Below are 19330 nucleotides of genomic sequence, written 5' to 3' on the forward strand. Positions count from 1 at the left end.
AAGTTGCATATTTAATCAGTAAATTGGAAGGCATAAGAAATCTAGGATAGTAAGTAGCATTTAAAAGCGTGTATTTAAAAGGAAATTTAACAGTTTCATTGAAGTCTATGCCTGAGTTATTCCATCTACCCTTCGAAGGTTATAGAAGAACATGAGCGGCCAGAAGAAATAGTTTGTGTGAATATTTTAAAGCCATAATTAAATAAAACATCTTAATTCCACATGAATCTATAAAGGTGTAAATCAGTGAAAGTAAATCTAAGAAAATTATATTTAATGAAAGAAATCCGTAATAGTTATCTGCAATTACCAGAAAGGAGATGATGTAATTCATATAATATTAAACACAATACAAAGTTTCATGTTAAAAAAAAATAAGATGCATGCTTGATTCCATTTTCTAGCTAACTGAGCATTAAGAGATTTTATTGCTGCCCCTGTAAAAAGGTTCCATGAGTATAGCACTTGCCGTGCAAGACCAACAATCCGAGTCTGATCCCTAGAATCTATGTAAATGTTGAAGGAAAAAAAACCAACTCTACAAAGTTAAGCTCCAAATTCTACATACATTCCTTTTCTTATGTGTGCCTCCCAAACATAATGAATACACAATAATAATGATTAATAATAAAGATAAGAGCAATGTAAGTAAAGTTAAAATATTTTACTACAGTGTTATCTTGAACTTTTAAATTTTGTTTGAGTGAAATGCCGTATATTACATGGTTGCAAATTCTTTCATTATTCCTATTGTAGATGTAAACAAGAGAAGATGAAGGACAAGTGATATACAGAGACATGCCTTCTAACCACCTTTCTAAACCGACAAAAGGAAACACTGCGCAAAGGTTTTAGACGCGAGGACAGTTTAAATTTCATTTCAGATATGTTTACTACTTTTTAAAAGCATAATGTGTTCATTTATAATTTCAGCCTAAAATTACACTGAAAATGTATCAACAAGAATCAGAGCAAAACAATATAACGGTGTCTAAAGTAGTGTAGGTGTATGCAAGTATTTTTAAGATTGCTGACCACCTGGTTTTTTTTAGTCTTGTATTGTTGGCAGCGATTTAGGCATCGAAAAGCATTTAGAACAGATTGAATCTTCAATAACTGTCACTGCAGAGAACACATGGTTTTAGCTTGTCATTTCAATAGACAAAGTTACTAAACATGAACTTGATACAACAAGGTGCCGATCAGAATCCAACATGTTGCTGATGCCTTCAGCAGGTATTTTATTTTCATTAGCTGCTGACAAGGGTGGAAATAGAAAGCAACACCAGCGCATTCACAAAGCTCAGTGATAATTGCTCTCCCTTCAGCTAAGTCAAGTCAGCTGTTTTTCTTCATTAATACAGGATATGGGCATTTCGACACGTGCTCTTCTCTCTTAATGAGTGACAGCTTGATAGATTCATGGGTTAGACACACGGGTGGAGCTACAGAGTCAGTGTGCTAGGCTCTGTTCATGAGTGGTTCCTCATCAACTTTTAGCAACATTAAAGTTTTAATCACAGTTTAGCTTTCTTTCCTTAGTCTCCTCTTTCATTTCCCCCATCCTTTTGTTCTTCCTTTCCTATTCTCTTAAGAAATCTTACTTGTTCTCAAGGTATTGATGATGTTATTAGTGAATTTTTGTTCTTCTTTTTGTTGTTGTTAGTTGGTTGGTTTGCTTTCATTTCAAAGTGTCTTTCAACAAAGGGCACATACAATAGTTTAGTAAATTAAAAACAGAATATCTTTATGAAGAAATATGTAACTGTGAACACTCTACTTTGAATGCATTTATATTTCATTTTAATAATTTTTATCTGATGAGAAGGACTAAATTATATAGCTCTTTTCAACAGGAAAGAACTATGAAATATATGAAATGAAAAATATAATCCACACAATAAAGCTCTCACACAATGACTGATGTAGAGGGGACTTCATGGATGTATCTAGTGCAAAAGCAGCAGCTATGACACTTAACACAATCAAATTAATTCACAGTTGAACTTCTTTTAAATGAAGACAATTTATGAGTCATTTTAATTCTTGGCTTAAACTAGTCAGATTTTTCAGAACAATTATATGTTGTGCTTAGCCCTACACAGTCAAATCTCTGTCATTTTAGAGTTAGTAGGTGCCTATAAATTATATATATATATTATATGTAACATATAATATATTATTAATACATTTATATACAAATATATATTATGGCATTACACAATTACAGGGAAACAATGCCTAAACTAGACACCAAAGGATAACAAATATCAGTGCCAGGAATGGAAATTTGGTTACATTTTTTGGAATTGTTGACCAATAAGGTCTCATAGACAGGCCCCAAACACATTCAAATATCTTGGGCTTTTGATCTTGCTCTCAATCACTCTACAGAACTTGATAGTAACATCAAATTTCTGAAAATACCATATCACTTGAGTCATAAAGTATAATTAAATCAAAAGCATGCAGACCAGGAAGCTTTATCCCTACAGGATGACTATCAGAGTGCCAGAAGGTGCTATGGAAACTACTGGAGGAGAAAAGCAAACGTGAATCACACCCATCTGTAAACCCTGAAAGGTACGAAAATGACAGAAACAATTAAAGCATGCTCAGTGGTGCAGTAGTGGCATGGAGAGTATGGGAGTAATAACCTATAGGCATAAGGTTATTGTAGAATTCTAATGCTGATATCTGTGACCACTACCACCACCCCAAAGAGATGGTTGCCATCCTTGTTCTGAGAATTTCCCTCAGTGTTGTGTCAGCAGTGCTTGCCAATTGTCCCCTGGCATGCCAATTAAGCAGCTTGCAGTCTGTCACTGAGCAGGGCAGAGAATAGGGCTTGCATGTTGTTCTGTCACCCAAGGGAGGAGGAGTTAGAGGAGAAAGGGGATTCAGCGACAGGAGAGATACAAGAGACATCAGAAGGAGCTGGAGCAGGAAAGCTACAAAGCACAAGTATCTCTAGTATGTACACTGAGAGGAAATCAGATTAGTTTAGAGGGTTAAGATGAGAGTAATAACTGCTCAATTATTGTGTTGTGAAGCTTTTTATTAAACAAATATAAAAGAGTCTCTCAATTATTTGTGTGATAGCCAGGTTAAGAGAGAAGTTAAATTAAACAAACACACTTTTATAAAAATAACTTTAACGATAACCACTTTCTGATTGTATTTAAGTCCTACTTCACAATATGAAGTCCATTTCTGGCACCAGTATCAGGCCAAGAAACAACCTATGGCTTGATAGGACATAGTCCCTCTGGGAGAACCTACTACTGTTATGGTACTAAATGGACATGGTATTAAAGAAAAGCTGATAGCTACTGACTTATCATTAAATCCATAGATCAACGTATTTCTCAACCTTCATTGCAGAAGCTCCTATTTGCAAATGATGCACAATTGGTCAAAGGGTAGAGCACAAGAGACTTCTGAATGCTCAACTCTCATTGGAAGATATAGTACTCATTTCCATGTCAAAGGCTCAAGGATCCTTGTGGAATAGGGGATGGCCAAAGTATAAAAGTCAGAGCCAGTGAATGACGACAGAGAAAGCCCCGGACACAACACAGCAGCTGCACATACGACCTAAGAAATTTCAGCAGCATGCAGAGAACCCAGGAAAGCCTAAGCCATACACAGTCCCCACGTGTAAACAGCATCTGGGTATACCATCTCACCTCTAGCTGTAGAGTTAAAGGAGAGGCAATTTTCTTCTAAAAATGCACCCATTGATAACTTGTCCACACTCCAGTGGAAGACCACACTTCCAAGAATATTTGGAGAGCACAAATTGGCCTTAACAGAAAAAGAAAAAAGGAGGACCTAGGTTGGGCACCAGAGAAAGTCATCTGGGAAGATTTCAGGGAGGGGCATGGATATAATGAAAACAGATCATACAGAACCCAAAACTCTCAAAGAATTTATTAGTAAAAACACACCCTACACCCACTATCTAAAAGTGAATGTAAATGAAAATTCCAATGTAACTTAATGGCAGAAAACATATATGCTCAGTGCTTGCTTTCTTAGTATATGTCTATCTTAAAAATACATAAATTGAACAACATTTTTTGGGGGCTCTGGACAGGACTTCTAGACTTACCTGAAACCCTATTGCTTTCCAGTTTGTTGCAGTTAACAAGCTGTCTGACTGCTCTTGCCAGCATAGAATAATAGCAATGTGAAGTTATTAAACAAGTTATTCCAGGAGCAACACATAGAATAATGCCTGATATATAATAAGTATATAACAAATGTTATAATAAAAGAACAACAGAAGGAACATCAGAATGGGTAAGACGTTGAGTACTCTACTGCCTAGACATCTTGGAACAGTAAGGAAGAAAGATGGTGTGTGAGCATTTTCTTTCTGACTGGGAAAGGAAGAATTAAGTATTAGTTACTGTCACTTAATGTGTAGACAGAAGTTACTAAACATCCAGTTGTGTGCAGGAGAGCACCACAACATGATAAGTCATTTTGCCTAAATGTCAGTAGCTCCCAACAGATAAATGTTACTACAAGAAGTAAGCTTTGAGCACAAGTGGCAAGTCTCCATGGACAGAGATACTTCAAAGAGGAAACAATGCAATAACATATAGAGCTTCTTATTGTTGCTAAAATTATATTTTAATTATATGGTTGAATTTATGAGATACCTTAATTACAAGATAATAAGTATAATAAAGTCAAAAATTAACCACGTAGCATTCAGAAGGAGCTGTAAGATGATAGGACATTGAATCTGCCTAACAGATGTGGAGTGATTGGTGACTTGTGCTTTGTTCTAATTGCCATTGGTTAAGATTATGCGGCATGGCTTGTGGAGCAAATTCAAGGAAAGATTCTTTAACACCAAGGAACAGCTTAAGAAAGGGTAGAATATGGACATGCATTTTTACCCAATTCATGCTAGTTAACTGTGGAAAATAGACCCCTCTAGTGAATACAGAAAACAGTTTTGTTTCCAGTCAGTGGTCTATATGCTTGTCTTATGACTTAGTATGTCACCTGGGTGGAAAGATAAAATGCAAACACTCTGTCTTAATGAAGCAAAAAATAAATAAACAAATACATTAGTAAGCTATTAAGAGAAAAAAAAGTTCGGAAAGAATGATATTTTAAATATTCTCAAATGAGATAGAGCGAGGTAGATTTCCAAAGTGGCTGTACTAGTTTGCATTCCCACCACCAATGAAGGAGTGTTCCTCTCTCCCCACATCCTCGCCAGCATGTGGAGTCACTTGAATTTTTGATCTTAGCCATTCTGATGGGTGTAAGATGGAATCTCAGAGTTGTTTTGATTTGCATTTCCCTGATGACTAAGGAGGTTGGGCATTTATTTAAGTGTTTCTCACCCTATGAGCATCTACAGGAGGAGGAGGAGGAGGTAACCCTCAGTCATAGTCATAGAGGAGGGGAAGAATGAGAGGATACAAAGGATGGGATAACAATTTAGATGTAATATGAATAAGTCAATAAAATATATCTTAAAATATTCTCAAATTTTGGCCTGGAGGCAAAACATTACCCTTTATTCACATTAATTGGACAATTTCTCTCTGTCTAAAGTAAGTATTGCTTCTTCAGTGATTGAGATCTGAAATTTTCACTGGTGGCTGTTTGTTTCTGAGTTAAGCATTGAGAAATAAATGTTTCTGAATTCTCTGACAAAGAAAGTGGGAGAAAAGAGAGAGAGCGAGAGAGATGAGAAAGAGATTTACTGAGGGAGGACAGGCATGGGTGGAAAGAACATGGCGATGGTGGGCTGACAACCATCAGATTTTTATCTTATACATGCATGGGATTAACAAAGAACTAGTTCAAGAAAAGTTATCAAAACTAAGCTATAATAATAGCTTCCATTGGCAAAGCTTTCTGGTTTGGGGAAGCTATTCTTCAAGGAGAGAGCATTCTTACACACTGTCACCTCTACAGACCAGCTCCATGGAAATGCAAAGTGAGCCAAACTGCAACACTCAGAACTAATTTCAAGCCATAAACAACTAAGTTTTCTCGTTGCTCCATTGTTTTACCCACTATTTTGAAATGTAATTTTAGTGTCATTAGTAGCACAGAGATTTAGACTAACAACAGCGCTCAAACCCATAAGTTGCCAAGGACCAGTGTAGTGTAAGTGTTAGAGCAGGGCTCGAATGTCCTCCTGCCCTTTCCTCAGGACTCACCCTGGATGAACCCTGTGTGTCATTGTGAGTCTACACTGAGATTTATTTTAAATGTAAATTATGCACTAGAGTTTGGAGGCTCAATATAAATCATTTGTTAGCCTGTCAAGAATTTTATATCTAGTACATCATACAAAAACTATTTTTTATATAAGAAGTATCTTCCAGAAGTTAAATGGTTTTACCTGTTTCTTTTTAGCTTATTTTTATAGAACCATCCTTATCATTATTTTCTGAAGCTCCATGCATTCATCATACCTAAACGAAAAAAAAAATAGCTAATGGAGAACCAAGTGTTTTCCAAACACTATTCAGTTACAGCACATCAACCTTGCTTTCAACCTCAAAAAAAATCCTCATAGACAAGCCTTATAATGTGGAACAAAATAGATCTGAAAAGAATTTTTCTCCCACCTTGATTGAACAATTCATTGTGTACACCACCCATACTTTCATTTGCATCATAACTTTTTCAATTCACCCTGGCCCATCAAGTCATATCTCCTTATTATATGAACTAATGTCAATGAGAGTTGACCTACATTATAAAATGCAATTAAATAAAATTAAATATAATCATTGTTTTAATCAATAGATAAAAGTATACATTTTTCAACTTTTATACATGATATGAACATCTTGAGATAAAAGCCAATCTTAGTAATTATTTGGACAACATTTTGGGAAAAATTAGCTTAGTCCCCAAAACTTACTATGGCATTGTTATCCTTTATTTCCCATTTTCCAAAATAGATGTTAGGCTTTTATAATAGAAGATTTTTTTTACTGTATAGAATATTCAGTTCTACAGAAAATTTCAGTGTAAGTAACTTCTTCTCCCAGAAAGTCTTTATCATCATTTTGTTATTATTCATAGATAATCTGTTCTGTATTAAATATTCTTTGTAATAAGCAAAAATAAAATACTGAATGCGGTTATGTTGAGGTATTTCTTAGCTAGCTATATAAAGATTTATTTCATTCAATATTTACTCAGAGAAGGTTTACCAGGAATGAATAGATAATTTGCATCTCACGTCATCAGAGAGACCCCTTGAGGACCCAACTTGGGTTGAGAATGCCAAGCCCTGTTACTAGGCTGATTTGTTGCCCTAGAAGCATGGAAGTTCAGCTTATTCTGCACTGCTCTTCAGCTTAATTATACAGAATGAGTTTTGATTGCCATGCATTTAATATTAGGTGTGGTGATTCTCCAAGCGTGTGTACTCAGGGTGTCTGCATTCCAAGTGGATCTCACATACAGAGAAGGTCTTTGGATGTGATCAGAGCATCCATGATGCTGGATTAAAATTCTTCTGCAGCACACTAATTTCCATAGTCTTTGTACAAGTTAGCATCCCCACCAGTGGTGTATAAGTGTCCCTTTACTGTGTGTCTTTGCTGTCGTATGCTCTCATTTTTAGTTATTAACCTTGTCTTTTTTCACTGGGATAAGATGACATCTCAGAGTAGTTTTAATCTTCTCTTTCCTAATGGCTACAGGTGTTGAACATTTAAGTGTTTCATAGTTATTTGTGTTTATTCTTTTGAGAAGTCTCTGTTTAGTTCTATACCCCAGTTTTCACTATTCTTGTTTAATTTTTTTCAGACCATATGTTTTCATCATATTCTTCATTCCACCAGAACTCCTCCCGGATTCTTTCCACCTCATGCTATTTCTTTCTTTCTCAAAGAGAAAAAAGAAAAAGAACTGGAAAAAAAACAGCAACAATAACAAAACCCAATAAGACAAAAAATACAAAAAGAAAGAGAAAGGAAGGGAGGAAAGAAAGAAAGAAAGAAAGAAAAAAGAAAAAAGGAAAGAAGAAAGAAAACAAACAGCACACAGAAATCGAGTGTATTTTGTGATGTGCAATGACAGCCGGGCATGTGGCCTGCCCTGGAGTGTGTTTGAAATACCCAGGTATACTCCATTGAAGAAACTTGATTTTCTTTTCCCTAGCAAGAAAGTAGCTTCTTGGTTAAGAGTTTAACTTTGTGTGCACATCCCCTCTCAGTCATGGGATTTGCTTCTGGTTTGAACTTGTGTAGGTATAGTACATGGTGTCACAGTCTCTGTGAGTGCATATGTGCATCAGCATGCTTCTCTCCAGAAAACTCTTTCTTTAGAGTCATCCATGACCTCTGCCTAATTCTCCTGCTTCCTCTTCCACATAGAATCCTCAGCCTTGAGAGGAGTGTATACTCCCTTTTTAATTTGGGTTACTTGTTTTCTTGATGTTCAGTAAAACCAGATATGCCTTCCTATACTTTTAACTCTATATGAAATAACATAACTTGAAGGAGATTATTTCACCCTTGGCACACCTCTTTCTAAGTACATTTCATAGCTTTAATAAATTTGAAAAATAATTTATACTTTATGGATTTATTGGTTTTATTGAATAATAGAACTTGAACTAGCTTATGATGAAAAACATTTTAACGTACCCAACTTCAAATTTGCAACAAATAGAGTCAGACTCTGCAAATGTTTTTACTTTTAAAATACAGTTTATCACAAAAGCATAATTAGTAGAGTCTGTGATATTAAAAAATAAAAACTTTATAAAATATTAGACTATTCCATTGGTATGCTTCTGTATTTTTGTATTTCTTTTACAAATGTCATAAAAATGTACTTCTTGTCTCCTTCACGCCCTCTAAGTCACAATCTCCTGATTTATTGGTAAGGATTTTCTTCTCAATTCACTCCAAGCCTCTTCTATACCCAGCATGCAGAGATCCTACTCAGTCAAAACCCCCGACATTAGTGGCAGGATGGCAGGTCCTTCCTGGTTGCTTTCTAAGCCTCTCAAATATTCTGTGCCTTTCACTGTCAGGCTTCATTCTCTTAGGTCCCATTTTCCGGTGGACACTTATCTTTCTCCTCATCCTCTTCTTGAAAAATCCCACAAATTCCAAGCTGACAACTGTTACATAAATTTCATGTGAGTAACTTCAAGGGCTCCGCTGTTCCATTTGCCCAAAGATCAAAACACAAAAATAAGAAAGTCTCTCAACCTAATGCATAATTTGGCACATAGTCAAGGTTTTGTGCCCCGCACCATCTAACTGCATATCCATATATCATTGCACATGTATTACCAGCCAAGTTTTCAACTTGAAGAACTAACAGCTTGAAAAGGTCTCCTAAATTTATTAGAGTGTTTTCTCTTCGGTGACTTTCATCAAGCTTTTCCAAGATTGAGAAATGTTCGTGTGGGTTGACAAGGAGGTGTCTTAATGCATAAAGCACTTGCTCAAGTGTGAGGCCAGAGTTCAAGTCCCAGAAACCTTCCCAGACTTAGATGTTGTGGTGTACATATTTAATTCTGATAGGGTAAGGTGAGATGGGAGGCAGAGACAGGAGACCATCCTAGCACCTACTGAACCAACCAGCCTAGTGTACACGGCACTAAACAACATATGTCCTCCATTGAATAAGGTGGACTGTGAAGTCTAACACCAAACATTTTCCCTTGATGTTCACACATAAACTATGTTACCAAAAAACACTACACTAACACACCACACACATATGCACACTACACCTACACATCACACATGGTATACAATAAATTTAAATAAATTAAATAATAAATAACAAAACTTAAAAAGAAGTGCTAAAGCGTACATTCAAAAGGGTGTTTCATCTCCTCTTCAGTGTTGTTTAAAATATGAAACTTTCTGTCCTTAGAATGATGCCCAAATTTAAAGTTCTTTACTAGATAGGATGTTCATTTTTAGTTATATTTTTTGAAAAAAAATTCTATAAATTTTCATCATATATTCTCATTATGATTTCCCCTTCCCCGACTCCTCCTAGTTTCCTTTCCTTATGGGTCTTTTGCCTGTATCCTGTAGTTTCCTATACCGTGTGATGTCCCATGCTCATTTCTACATGATCCTTTCTCTTTTAAATGTAGTAATATCCAATCTTACATGCTGCCATTTTCTAATTCACACCGATCCACCTGTAAATATTTCCCCTGCTATATTTCTCCTTATTTATCCTTGACACAAATCATTTCTTCACCCAAGAAAAATCACAGCCCACCAGAATCCATCATCTCCCTGACTCCTTCATATCTACATATCTACATATCTCTTCATATCTACAGGCAGTTATTCTGTTGCTGGTATTCTATGGCTACAGTACAACACTCCTCTACCGGACCCAACTGCAAGCAGCTAGCTGGCTCATTATGTGAGCCTTTCATAATCTTTCTGGTAGCCATGCCCTTCTCTTCCATGATCTATGGCATGTCAAAAACTTTTCCTTGATCATGACATACAAAATAACCCATTCATGTCTATTACTCAACATTTGGGTTATTTTGCATTAGTAATCTTCATAGTAATTAGTCATTTAAATATTACTATTTAAAATATTATTTTGTTCACTTCCCCCTTGGATTTTTAACTGTGACTACTGCAGAGCACATACTAAATAGTAAAGATGTTGACTGTGTGTCAAGATTAATAACTATCTATTTTATGTGGCACACACTTTAATCCGAGTACTTTGGTGATTCAGGTAGGAAGATTTGAGTTTGAAACCAAGTCAGGCTTCATAGCAATACCCTGCCTCAAAAAAGAACAAATCAATAAATAAAATAACTATTCCTTTCTACAATATGAGGTTATGACATGAAGAAAGCTATCCAAAAATCAAAAAATGTACTTTCACCATATACTGATTTGCTGACACCTTGATCTTAGATTTCCTAGCTTCCTAAATGTTGAGAAATGAGGCTTTTGTGGTTTGTTTTGTTTTGTTTTTAGAGACAGGGTTTCTCTGTGTAGCCTTGGCTGTCCTGGACTAACTTTGTAGACTAGGCTGGCCTCGAACTCACAGCAATCTGCCTGCCTCTGCCTCCTGAGTGCTGCTACCACCGCCTGGGCCTTTATGGTTTGTAAGACACCCATTTTGTGTCTGTTCGAGCAACCTATGACTGCCAATCTTTGCTTTGTGTTATTGCCTATCCAATACATCAAAATACACTTCAGTGTGTTTTTTTTCATACTTTTAGTTTGTCTTATCTTCTGTTTCTCAGAAATCTCAGAAATCTCATTAAATCTTCAAGATTTAATGTAAGGTTTTTCTTGCTTTTATTTTCACATATGCATATGTAACTGCTTTAGAACTCCTCGGTAAAAATATTTTACTTTCCCCATTTTTATTTTAATACTTTTATTGAATCTGCTATGTTTTTATGAAAGCACAGAGCTCCGATTCTCTTGACATTTGACCATTTATGGTGGCTCTTGAAATTAGCTTCAATCAATATTATTTTTAAAATAATTCAAATATTGTTAATTTGATGTATTGCCAAGTATGTGAGGGGATATGTGTGTTATATGTAACTAGTTAATTTCTACTAAAAACACTTTCTGGAATTTGAACTGAAATTATAGGATTCTTCCCAACGTGTTTGGAGAAAATGAGCATCTGATGTCTTCTAAGATGAGGAAACGGATGATTTCTATAAGGTTTTTGAAATTATAGCCAGAAGCACTCTGCTTTTCTTTCTTCCACAGACATAGACTTTGACTAGTTTCTCACAAGAATTTCGTGTGTGGGTTAAATATAGTGGTGAGTATAGTCCCCACGGTCAGAAGGTATAAGCAGAAGTTCAAAACCAACCCAGTGTACCTAGTGAGCTCCAAACCAGACTGACCACATGACATAAAGAAGTTTTAATCATCACTAGTGTAAACTTAATTATCTTTGGAGTTTAATTTTCCATTCACTATATTGCCATGTTCCCCTAGCTATTTGCTGATCACATAGGATTTTATTCAAGAAATATACTTCTTTCAGTTTTTCTAGTTTTTTTTTTCTGTTTGTCTTCTTGTACTGGCTTAAACACCAATTAAGAGAAAAGTACTAAGAATTTCACTGGTAGGTGGGGTTATAGCTATAGGTTTATTTACGCGGGGCTTTTATTGGATAGGGGTCTATTTTTCCTACTTTTTTTGTGCTGGGAGGGTTGTTTTAAGCAAGAATGGATTTTTACCTTCAGTGTAGTCATTAATTCCTACTTTGCCATTAAATTTTTTCTTTACCATGCCACACGGTAGTTGTACACACACCACTTTCTTTATTGCAAACCGTAGGATGACCAATTTGAATACATTCATACAAACACAGAATTGCCCAAATGAGGACATCCCAGAGTGAACTATTCTTTAAACATGCCTGTCAAAAAAGACAGATAAAAACTTTAGGGATGCAAAATAGTTTTTGTTGTTGTTGTTTTTGTTGTTGTTGTTTTTGTTGTTGTTGTTGTTTTTTACTAGTCAGTACTTGGGTTCCCTGAGCAATATTAGACTGGACAATACAATTGTGCTTGGCATCCCTGGAGGGACAGTAAGGCTAGCACTGCATCACAGCCAATCCAGACAAAATAGTAATATGCAGTATGGATTTACTCAGAAAATAACTTTGATTTAAATTTTATTATTTGAAATTCATACTGTGATTATGAAGGAAAATATCTTACTTACTAGAGAATTATTCTTAAAATATTGGAGTATGAAACATTAATGTCTCCAATGCATTTTCAAGTATCCTCAAGAAAAAACATAAAAATATTGCAGATCCTACCTGCTGACAATGTGATAAAATAAAGTAAAACAAATACAAACTAATGTTGAATTTTGGTTTATTTATATAATTTATTTGATTTATTTACTCTAATTTTATTTTATTTATTTTTAATGATACTTTTCAAGGGTTTATTTACTTTTATTTTATGTGCATTGGTGTTTTGTCTGCATGTTTGTTAGTGAAGATACCAGATTGCTCTTGGAATTGGAGCTATAGATAGTTGTGACCTACCATGTGGGTGCTGGGAATTGAACCTGAGTCCCACGGAAGAACAGCTAGTGCACCCAACCACTGAGCCATCTCTCTGGAAATATTACTATAATTTTAAATGATACTTTAAAAATCTTTTTAAAAGAGGTGTACTTGTGAAAAATGTGATATACGATACAAACATATTTGGTGACAAAGAAAGTTAATTTAATTAATGTCTGAAAATTACTGAACAATAAAACACTGTTGCTTGATTGCCTTGGCTTGATGAGATAATGTTCCAAAATAGAGTAATATAAAGACAATACAAATTTAACTGGGAAAAGACAAGACTTAGTTATATTATTTTAATAAAGATTAGAAATATAGAAGTTATTTGGATTTTGCAAAATTAAATATTGATGCAAAGAATCAAACATTTTCCTCTACCAAATTTTGCCAGCATTCACTTAGAGCTTAACATTTTGTTATTTTTTCACATCACATGTGAAGAATAGATATTGGTCAATGAAGCACTTATTAATTCCAGAAATAATTAAGTTTTCTCTTAAATGGATAATACAAGGTTTCATCTCTAAGCAATATAAAATTTATGCTGGACAATAAAATTATATTTTCCCTCTATTATACACAGAAACCCAATTTTATTGTGCTTTCAATTGCATTTACACACCATTACCCCATGGTCTAGAATACTGGCCCATGAATTTCAAAGCAATGTACAGAATTTTGCCATACAACTAACTCTCACTGGAAAAAAAAATTCTTTGCCTTGTGCAATGAAACTATAGGGTTCACAGACTCTGGAAATGGAAATGTCTCATTAGGTCATCTTACCCATTATTTTGAAAAATTATTATACCATATATGGTCTCCATTTCCAACTGTTTTACCCAGTTAGAATTTTAACAGCCCTACCATTATAACTTTCTCTGAAAACTATTCCATAATGCCCTAAGGATTCTCTCATACTACGTGTACATTTTCCACAAAGAACTTAAAATAAAGAGTGAAATAGCAAATGGTTGTATAGCTCCATCTAAACTGAATGTCTTCATTGATTTCCTCCATGAGTGTTCTTCTTTCTAGTTTCTAGATGTTTTAGATTTAGAAGCAAAATGAAAAAGATTTTAAAAAAAAGATGAAGTGATCTCCCTCCCTCTTTTCCTCCCTCTCTTTCCTCTCTTTCCTTTTTCCTTTTCCTTCTCTTTCTTTCTTTTGTTCATTCAGTCTTTCTTTCTTAGTGCTGTGCTTTATCTGATGAAGCAATATATAGTAGAGATGCAAAGCTTCCACAGGACTCAACCAATGAGGGCTCATTATTCTCTGTTAACCATGAATGCAATAATTCTTTCCTAAAGTAGAGATGTCACCACAAAATCGAAGTAATATGTTAAAATAAGGCATAAAACAATGCTTTAAAGAAACAAAGGTATTCTAAACAAACATTTATATATCACAACAGATGAACATACAAGAGGGATTTTGTCCTATTCTCATTTCTATAAAAAAAATTACTTATTCTCAGAAGTAATACGCTATACAAGTCAGGTCTGTTGACGTGAGCACGTGATCCAATCCCTGATACTTGGGAGGCTGGAAAACAATCCAAGTCTAAGGTCTGGCTAGACTCCAACAGTAAGTTCAAGGCCATTCTAAACAATTCAGCAACACTTTGACTCAAAATAAAAATAAAAAGAGGAATGGGAACACAACTCAACAGCAGCGTGCTTACCTAAAATGTGTGAAGGCCTGGTTCAGTCCCTAGTGGCACACACATGTAAAGCTATAGAACCAGAGCATTTATTCCAATGATAATTACACTCTTATAGAAAGGCACAAAGAACTGTGTTAGATTCTTATTCAGTCCTTTCCTTTTAAGACTTGGCTCACAAGCTTTTGAAGTCAAAATTAGTATGTGCACAAAACATTATCAAATAGCTATGATGGACAGATTATATTATCATTAAAATAAGCAAACCCAGATCTCTGGATTTCTTTATCATTTCCATATTAATGTAATACAAAAATAACACTATGATCATGTCTAAAACACATACTTTCATACCACAAGAAAACAAAAATGATTATTAACTAGTAATTTAACTCACCATGAAATATTTATCTTAAGATATGAAATAAAGTTAAAAATAATTGTTACTATACTTTTATAAATTTTGTTTTTTATTTTTTGTATTTCAGATATCTCTGTAAATCCCATAACTTAAAACTAATATATAATACCCACTCTAGCCATGATGCAAATCAAACATAACTTGAGAAAAATAATCAAATAGCATTGGTCAAAATTCTCATTATGTGTTCAATTATAGAGTGAGAATAAAATACTGTACCTGATTCTTAGGTAGGAAACAAAACTGCAAACATCTGATGAAAGTTTAATGTTAAAAGATCTGTATTTTGCCAAGCCTGATGACGTACGCCTGTAATCCTAGCACTCACAGAAGGCAGATCTCTGTGAGGTCCAGGACATTCTAGGCTACAAAGTGAGTTCAGGCCAGTCAAGGCTACACAGAAAAACTCTGTCTCGAAAAACAAAATGTGTGGTGTGTGTGTGTGTGTGTGTGTGTGTGTGTGTGTGTGTGTGTGTTTCTAACCAATGAATTTGTAACTGTACTTACAAGCAAGAAAGAATTATTAGTAAAAAAAAGTATTAGTAAAAAGAATCCTATTAGTAAAACCTTGCCAAGAGAAAGCACTACAGTCATCCTGTGTTGCATCAATAACCATGTGCATAGAGCATTATCAAGAATCATCAATATTTTTAGGTTTTCCATGACACTCATACAGAACAAACAAACAAATACAATTTGTGGAGCATGCATATGAAGAAAGAGGCTGAAGAATAAACATGAACAATACTTTAAGGTGAATGTGTTTACAGTTGCATAAAACAAACAAGGATATCTACTTCTGCATTAAATATGATGTAGAAAAAAAGCTGTAAAAAGAATGTTGCAAGTCTAAACATTTTAAGCACATAATTGTCGAACTAAAATATTTATTAGACTTTAAATATCAGATGGACAGCATAAAATATCTAGGGTAACACTCAATTAAATGTATTAATGCCAGTTATAAATTTAGAACAACTATACAAACAATAAATAGTTTACATGAGACACTACTACTTATTTATTTATTTATTTATTTATTCACTTTGCATTCTTATCATAGCCCATTGCCTCCTCTCCTCCTAGTCCCACCCTCCTTCCTTCTTGCCCCTGTCCCCACTCACCTACTCTTCAGAAAAGAAGAGAGATGCACACACCAACCCACCACAGCGCGTCAAGCTGCATCAGTACTGAGAGCATCCTCTTCCACTGAGTCCAGGTGAGGCAGCCCTGTCAGAGAGAAGTGACTTAAAAGCAGGCAACAGGAGTCTATGACAAAGACAGTCAACCCTTCCCGTACTAGGCCACCCACATGAAGACTAGATGTAGGGCATCTAGGTCAAGTCCATGCATGGTCCTGGATTGGTATTTCAATATCCATGAGACCCTCCACCCCCCCCCACCATGGAAAAGAGCCAACTCCTGACAACTTAAAAATAGTCTGCTATGCTTATACAGTCTATGCTATGCTATTGCAGAACCTAATAGCTGTCCTTTGTGAGGTTCCACCCAGCAGCTGATTAAAATAGATGCTGACAGTCACAGCCAAATATTAGGCAGAGTTCAGGAGCTCCTTTGGAAAAGTTGGGGGAAGGAAAGAAGGGGCAGGATGAGACAGGAACTCCACAAGAAAACCAGCAAGGGCATTACCATTTTTAAATGGCAGAACTAGAAACTAAACCCAGAGAGGTTTGGTTCCAAGGACATGTTTTTCTCATTACAGAAAGGTATCCTCCATTTTTCATATCATTTGCTTTGCATATATTTTATCATAAAATTGTAACACAACATCACATTTTCTCTTAGAAGTAAACTTTTTATATCCCATCAAATGAATAATTTTAAGGCTACTTAAAAGACTAATTTTTGATTGTATTATGTCACTCTTCTGAGATCACAGGTGAGAATTTTTTGTTGAGTTTTAGCAGTTGTCTTGTGTAAATGTCACATGCTGACTAGTAGCATACTGATGTTTTTTAATTCTGATACAAAAGAAAGCAGTCTTTAATCAACTTGTAAACTCTAAGAAGTTAAGCAAGGCCAGTCCCAGGAGCCCCACTCCTTCCCTATTGACTCCATGAAGCCTTCTGATCACAAGACATACACAGCAGACATTGCTCCCTGTGGATCTAAGGAAAGTTAAGAATTTTAAGTACACAGTGCATTTTCCCTCAAGCAAATTTCCTGACATTTTTTTGGAATATTTCCTCCATTCCTTTCCCAAAATAATCTATGTGGCTTTTCTATAATAAATGTTACTGCTTGAAACCACTTTAGAAGACTATGCACAAATAAGCATTTATAAAAACTCCTACAATTTAAGTTATCAACAAAGAAAAAGAGAAACCCTCATAAATAAAATACACAGGGTTGTTAAGAAAGCTTCACACAAATGTTATACTGATGGGTAATGACATTTACCAGCATTTATAACTAGTGTAGTATCTCCATGAAAAGCACTGCAGAAAATACATTTCCATACAAAGTTCACTAAACTAGCTTTGCTGAAAGCATTGGTGCAGCATAGAGTTACTGAGAAGTTCTTTCTTTTTAAGTTCCATTTAGAAAACATCATTATTTTGAGTTAATAGTCAAGCTACACGTTGAACCATTGATGTTATATTGTTCCTTTGTCATTGTGCAGAATATATATTTTTTCTGCAAGTTTAAATAAAGTCTGTACTAAGCTCTTATACTGCTAAATAAACTATAAAGTAGTGAGGGGTCCATAGATCCTCCATCTAATAAGTCACCAAACATTCCCTGCAGATATCCTTCTTTTAAATGTGTTAGAGGCGTTGGAAAGATCACTTAAAAATCAAACTTAGTTCTCTATTTTTATAAAGGGAGTGGCTTTTTAATTCTCTAATGAAAAGAAGCTATTGTGGGTTCTGAATGCAGCCTTTCTAAGGCTATGCTTATAATTATGTCCAAGCATCAGTGGAAGGAAGAAAATACAATCAGAGAATGAGAATGAAATGTTGGGGCATTAAGCTGTCAACAGATTTATGTTATCAAGATTACTCACATTTGAATATTACATTTAAAGATCAGGGTGAAGTTCAGAGCTGTTAGTGTTTGCATTTCTCTCCAAGCCTTCAGGAAATGCAGCAGAGAGTGTGATTTGGATTGAGCATCATTTTGTAAAGCTTCCAATGTCTTCTGACCTTCACAAGGACAAACCTTCCGATCAAGATTCCATCCTCTTTTCTGTTTCTCACTCCAATGTCACATATTTCTCCCTATTATGGAAATTCTAATCCAGTTCAATGAATTGATCATGAGCAATATATTTTTAAAGTGATTTCTTAGAAAACTGTTAACAGATGAAGGCAAATGAGATTTGCTCTAGTTTATTAAAGCATTTTCTTTTTCATATATATCTGTATTATTACACATATATACAATAAACTACCTACAGCAGGAAGAACCATGACAGAATCAGGAATTATATAAATGTTATATTCTTAGTGCTTTGGCTATTTGTATTTGGCAGCCTTGAAGAAAACATCTTTCCTATCTTCATGAGTCTAAAATTCTGAATATACATCAATATATATCATATCTCATCATCATCAACTTAAAACATCTATCTAAACCTAAAAATATCTTAACCCCTAGCAACTAAGTTTAATTGTAAAATTAAACTATTTGGTCTTCAATTCCATCAGAGACTAGAGAAGGAATAAAATTAATTACCTGAGTATACAGGGAGCGCAGGTTAGCAGCTTCCCCAATGAGAAGATGACAGAGACAGCTTGCTGCCTGAATAGTCACCCAAAACTCTCTATAACATGCATCATCTTGAGCCTTCTGGCCCCATATATCTGACAGACATATTTGTGAGGCAGGACCTATTGAGGACTTGCTTTTACCCTGGCAGAGGTTGGCCTTTGCCTCTGCCTGCATTCAAACTTGCCCGTTTTTATGCAGAATTCTGTCTGTGGTAGAAATAAGGATATTTTGCCCAGTATTTTCTTGATTATCACTTAGCAATAGCATCAAACTACTGAAGTTCTAATTTTTACATATGAGAATAAGATAATGATAGATACAGGATACCCGATATTATGTTATATGATGTATATTAAGTGAGCATGAAAAGGGTAGGAAAGGAGGGAGGAGTATCCCAGACAGAGACAGAGACAAGAAGAGTAAGAAGAGAGAGAGGA

Source organism: Acomys minous, assembly GCF_964271855.1.
Source record: "Acomys minous genome assembly, chromosome: 8".
NCBI classification, from domain to species: domain Eukaryota; kingdom Metazoa; phylum Chordata; class Mammalia; order Rodentia; family Muridae; genus Acomys; species Acomys minous.